Raw genomic sequence first — 6519 nt, forward strand, 5'->3', positions numbered from 1 at the left:
AAGAAAAAAAAAGAGTGCTTAGAAAATCCTTGGTAAAGCATCAGCAGCTTACCATTATCTAGAGGTAGTACATCATGTGTCGCACTCATTTTACTATGCTCAGCCAAGCAAAACCTTCAAGGTTAAAATGAATAGGTTTTATCCTAACCTCTTCAGAGAGAGGGAAAGGTTACATCTGTAACTGACAAAGAGAGCAAGAAAGGGAGACTTATTGTATGTACACCTTCATCTGCCTGCAGCTGTTTTTTTTGTGGAAGGCTTTAACTTTCTTTGTAAAGAATTGGCTGTTGTGTCTGTCTTCTCATGATTTCACTTCCCCTTACATCCTCGGTCTCAATGTCGCACACGGAAACACAAGCTAAGTCTGTCATTGTGTAAAAGCTCTACAGTGTGATCAAGTGTAAACGGTTGGTGTCTTTTATAATGTACATTGTGCCATCATAGGCATATGAGTAAATGAGAGAGACAAAAGAGCTCCACGAGTAAGCAAAGACAGGGTTTGGTGTCTGTTATTTCTGCCTCCCTGTCAGTTTGCATGTCTGCGACAAAAGAGACAGGCCTATTCCCATGTTTGCACAGTGTGTGCTTTCCAAGTGTGCGCACTGCTTCTGTACTGTTTGTGTACAGTCTGTGTATGCCTTTCAGCTATCAAACAATGCGGTTGCCTGTGTAGGAGTCAGTCATTATTTGTGTAACGTACTGGGTGAGTAAGTGGATACACTTCACGCCTGTCTGAGATTTGGACGTTTCCTTCAGTTCTGGCTCTTTTTATCACTCCTCCCTTCCTTTGACATACACTCCTAATCAGTGAGATGAAGGGATGGGAGAAGTGTTTGAGGAGGGAGCGAAGATGGGGAGGTCTCTTCTTCCATTTTTTTCTCCTTCTCTGTGCTCCATCACTGAGTTGTCTGTTCCCTCCTCTCCGGAGCACGTGGCAGTTCTTTTCCAAGGTTATGAAGCAAAGTCCATTCTGATGGGAGGAAGTTGAACTGTCATTGGTGCTGCAATTTATCAGCTTCCCTTTAAGATTTACAGCTGTATTGTGGTCGACTCCTCTGCAAGAGAATCCACAGGCTGCTATGGAGAGTGATGCACATACCTTGACACACACAGACATACATGCACACATGCACGCATACCACTGGGACTCCATTATGTCAGCATGTACTTCTGTACATGTGCACACTTTCGGCACACTTCTGTCTCTGAGAAAAGAGGAAACAGGGAGAGAGGAGAGGACAAGTTGTGAAATATAGGGGAGAGTTGAATCAAGGATTGAACCAAGAATGCAGCAATAACACAAACAGCAGACGATTTAAACAACTTCTATTCTGCAAATTTACAGTGTTACAAGCCTGCCCGCAGTAGTTTTCAACAAGCATGAGTGTGAGAAAGCCACTCAGGCTACAAAACATTTTTCAACTTTTGTCCTTCATCACATGCTGGATGTTTGTCAGCTGGGGTAACTATGGGTACATTCAGCACAATGTAGTCTACAAAGGCCTTGTAAGGAGTTAGGGTTTGGAAAGCCCCATAGCACGCTCTTCATTTTCCCTCCCCTACACTCGCCAGCCCACTCCACCCGGCTATTATGGCGGGGTTGCTCTCCAGGGACCCCCAACACAGACACTAGTTTGGAAACCCCAAGCATGCCCGACCGCCTGCATTTCAGCGAAGAAAAAAGGGGAAGGAAAAAGACCAAGGAAGGGAGAGAACAGCCTTGTTCCTGGCTGCATCTTCCTGAGTCTATGATTTTCATCCACTGTGAATGTAAACAAACAAAGACATGAAAGAAGAAAACATGGGCAGAATGGAGAAAAAATAAGAAGAGGCAAAGGAGGAGGGAAGAAACAGTCAGGAGGCAAAACATATCTTGGCACGAGGCGTGAGATACAAGTCACCAGCTCATTTATTGGTACCACTGCCAGACACTGAGACAAAAAACACATGCAGGCAACAAAAGCTCACACACCGGCACAGAGAGGGCTTTCTATGAAGCCTATGACAAACTCTTGACAAAATATCAATTTAAACTTGATGCACAACAGCTGCAGGACAAAGATTATGGATTTGATTTAAGTGGTTCAATGGTATTGCAATAAAACAATTTGAGAAGGAAAAATTGAATTGGCCAACATACGCAACCTGTGACGAGGGGTCCAAAGTAGATGAAGCTTAGTTTGAAGGGGTTGGAAGCCAAAAAAGTTACGAACTCTGATTTAAGGGAATAAAACCAAGAGGTTCTGCATGTTTTTGCCCATTATATCACTCATGCTTTATTATACAATCCTCATCATCACTTTGACCTGAGTATTTTAAAAAGAATAAATTGGTTTAAACAGATTTTTACCTGAATTTCCCATGCCTCAATATATTGTTCTGTTGCTGCAAGAGGATAAATTGTTCCAATTTCTTTGGAAATAAAACATTAAAATGATAAGCCTTCAACATACATTACTGCTAACCATTTTATAAATCAATGGATATTATTTCTTACCTTCTAGGTAGGTAATATTTTCATTTTCATAAAAAATTCTTTAAAAAATGCAAGGGCTGGAATCTTACTTGAGATAGGTATGTTTACTCTGATGACTACATCAAAGTAAACATCCATCACAATGTGCATCATAATGGACTTAAGAGCAGACTATTTTGAAAAGTCTGCCTTGGTGGTGGTGAGTTTAAGGTATGGCACCCAATGTTTAATTCAATATATCATCAGATTCAAAAGACAAATAAGTAGGCAAACATGGATGCCATTAAAGGATAAGTTCACATTTTTCAAGTCTATCTTAAAACACTACTGACATGGCCATATGTACATTGAAACAGTTATTGGTTGCTGTATTGGTCTATGAAATTCCCTCTGAGTCACAGTGGAGAGATAGTAACACAAAGCAGGAATTAGGTGACAAAAATACTGTAACTTTGGAATTTACCCCACTCGATTTGTGAGTTTGTTTTCATATAATGCTGGCATGAAATTAATAAGTATGTCCAATAATAACATTTGCCTGGAAGGTAGGAAATCACTCTACAAACCTGTGGTATGCTGTGGTAAATAGTTAATGGTAATGTGAATTATGTACATGAGTTGTAGTCCATGGACTAAAGCATGAACATTTAAAGTAGCTGGCTTTTTTTAGAATGAGAGCAAAATGATACTAGCCATACATGGGTGTCTGATGAATACTTTTATACCAGTTAATCATGCTGAGGTAAAATCACACTGATAATCAGTATATGCACTGTTAACAATGAAAGTTGATGACAGCTTATGACATCCAGGCTTTGTGTTATAACAAACTGTTACGTTTGCTAAGGCCTGTGTTCATGGGTGGACCTGTGCAGAGAACAGGACGTCAGGGACAGATTGATTGGGTGTCAGGAGAGTAGGAGGAAGGAGCTTTATGAACTTTAAAGCTCCAGTTTCTTTTTCAGCATTACTCACTGTTACCTCTTTCTCTCTTTCTGTTTCCCACTAACTCGCATCACAAGTCTAGTGATAAAAACAAGGAAGTTCTCAGTGTGATTGAGTAAAACCTCATGTGTAAAATATCTGTGCAGCACTGAAACCCAGACAAATCTTTTTAAGCATCAAAGGGAACTTGTGTTTGTTTCAAAAATTGATTCACTTTTCAAATAAAATGTGCCATAATTGGGTTTTCACATTTTTCTCCACAATCCCAGACGTCCTGCTCGACCTCTGTGGAGTTAAATTATCAGATTTTGTTCTCTAATATCCTCCACTGGGGCAGAATGGCAAACATATATTCACCAGTCTAAACCTATATGGAGCCATCTACAGCTCAGGGAAGACACAAAGACTCGGAAAGCCTCCCTGCAGAAAAAAGGGAGGTTTCATTTAAATCAATTTCCTTCTTTTCTTTCATTTTTTTCACTCCATTTTAACTTCCCCTGGTGCATACCATGGAAGCTATAGTGGTGTTTCCAGCTGCCAAAACCGGCCACAAAGTGCTTTAAAATCTGTGTCATATGGCCTGTCTCTGTTTTTCTCTCCCCACGGCCTCACCACTTAAAAAACTGCCGCCACAGTGACATGAAGGCAGAATGCACTGGATGTTCAACAACAGCGTATACATGTGTTGTTAAAACAGATGACATATAAACACAGTTGATCTGTTTTCTGATCTTTATATATCTGTAATTTAGCTGTATCTAAATATTTACTAAAAGCTTCCTCCTATTCAGAAGATTTCATGTTCAGGACGTGAGGCAAAAACCCCTCCCATGCATCATATTTTGGAGGGCGGCCAATCATTGAAACAGTTGTTGGGGCAAGTGATACTGTAAGGATGTGACCCATCAGAACTGCATGTAGGTTGATGTACAGATACAGGCAGCAAAAATAACTACATCACCAGCCTTCGTACAGTTGAGGCGATCTACAGAGTCGCATGATAATTTTCTGTGGGTTCATTAGTATGCCATTGGTAATGTAAAAATATTGATAAGTGCAGCTTTAAAGTTACCATAGTAAATCCACAGATCAATGACAGTAATGATAGATTTTTTTTTTTAATTTTCAGTGAGAAAGTTTAAAAAACACTTGAGTTTGTGTTTTCCTTTGTCAGTTTCTATCTATGATTCCTTCATTGGATGGACTCCAGGCTTGTGACACATCTTTTTTTTGTAGATGACTGTTATTTTCCTTGTAGGCCTGCTGCTAACACTGCACTGTATGTTTTGCTTGGAATTACCTGAACACTGTCTAGTTACTGGCATAAAGCCCTTTGGATTACTGATGGTGTTTGTCCAACAGAGAGTGTCAGACAGGGAAAAGCACTCAGCGCTGACATGGAAATTGTGGGTTTATGAAAGAGGGAGTGATCTGAGATGCAAAACAAACATCACTCTTCCTTCTTTTGTGAAGTCTTCAAGGGAGGTTTCCATTCATAGTTCTAACTTTAAACTGTCATTGGTCGATCAAAGATTTTATCACGGCAATCTTAAATTAGTTTTTCTGATAAATACAGTGCTGATGATGAGGGATTGAAAGTAAACAGGTTGAATCATTATTGATCAGACCAGTTCTTCTACTTTAAACATTTCAGACAGGTCCTGCCCTCCTGATCCACAGATTGGTGTGAGGTTTCGGTCGTCCATCTGTCCGGCTGCATGCCTCACCCCGCCCCTTGTCTTTTTTTTCCCACTAATGGTTGTGTTTAATAAAATCTAGATGCACTGAAAAGTCTTTCTAACACACGCATTCAAGTAACCTGGTTTGACACATGTAAACGTCATGATTCTGTTAGAATAACAGCTAATAGTTGATTATAAGGAGCACAATTAAGATGCCTGACTTTCTCAGATGGTTAAATAAGTTACTGAGAGAGTGTAATAGCTATTACGAATATTTGGCATCATCACTCTCTTGTCACCAAGTCTTTTTCAGACTTTTTGCTGGTTGTCTGTTCTATTCTGGTCAGTTTATGTATTTACTTCTTCATAAAGTGATTGAGTGAGATCCCTGTTTGTAAGTCTTGTGACCTCAGATCACTTTTGTCCTCCTTCATTGGTTAGTTACAAAGATGACAGTGAAGCTATAGCTGCTCTTTCAATTAGGGAAGGTCACCATCCCTCTTCATTTACTATTTGCAGCTTAAAGGAATAGTTTGACATTTTGGGGAATACTCTTATTCGCTTTCTGGCGAGAGAGTTAATGTTAGATCAGAGGATTGATACCTTTCTTATATCTGTCCTTTAAATATAAAGCTACAGCCAGTAGCACGTTAGCTTAGCTTAACACAAAGACTGGAAAAAGAAACAGTAACAAAGTCTACCAGCACCTCTAAAGCTCACTGATTAACATGTTATATCTCGTTTGTTTAATCCATACAAAGTGTCAGAATTACAATTCACCGTTTTATCACCGGGGACTATTTCCTGGACGGGACCACTTGCCAGGCAACCAGCGACTCCAGGAAGTTACTGCACAGTGCCAAGAAGTTGTCCGGCACATAACCCCCTGTAAATGGGTGAACTGTCATTTTTATACTTCAGTTTTTGTAATGATTAAACAAACAAGATATAAAGTGTTAATTAGTGTGCTTTCCCAGCTTTCAAATAATAGACAGGTCCAGTTTGGTTCCAGATAGTACATTTCTGGATCCATGAAGACTTCTACTTTAGAGGTGCTGGTAGATGGATTTTGTTATCTTTGGCCAGGCTAGCTTTTTCTGATCTTTGAGATAAGATACGCTAACCAGCTGCTGGCTGTAGCATCATGTTTAACAGACAGACATGAGGTATCGATCTTCTCATCTAACTCTCTACCAGAAAGTGAAAAACCGTGTTTTCCAAAATGTCAATCTATTCCTTTAAATGTATTCAAACGAGCACATACTTTAAAGGGTGCATCCTTATACATGCACATGAATTTACAGTGCAAAAATAGGGTTATATTTTCAATAATTACAAGGGGTTACTTGTAATGCAGGAAGTCCATGTGTAATGAAGGAAGCCTAACTAAAAGATAAACACACCACACCTCATACT

The sequence above is a fragment of the Siniperca chuatsi genome, linkage group LG11, assembly GCF_020085105.1.
Source record: "Siniperca chuatsi isolate FFG_IHB_CAS linkage group LG11, ASM2008510v1, whole genome shotgun sequence".
NCBI classification, from domain to species: Eukaryota; Metazoa; Chordata; class Actinopteri; order Centrarchiformes; family Sinipercidae; genus Siniperca; species Siniperca chuatsi.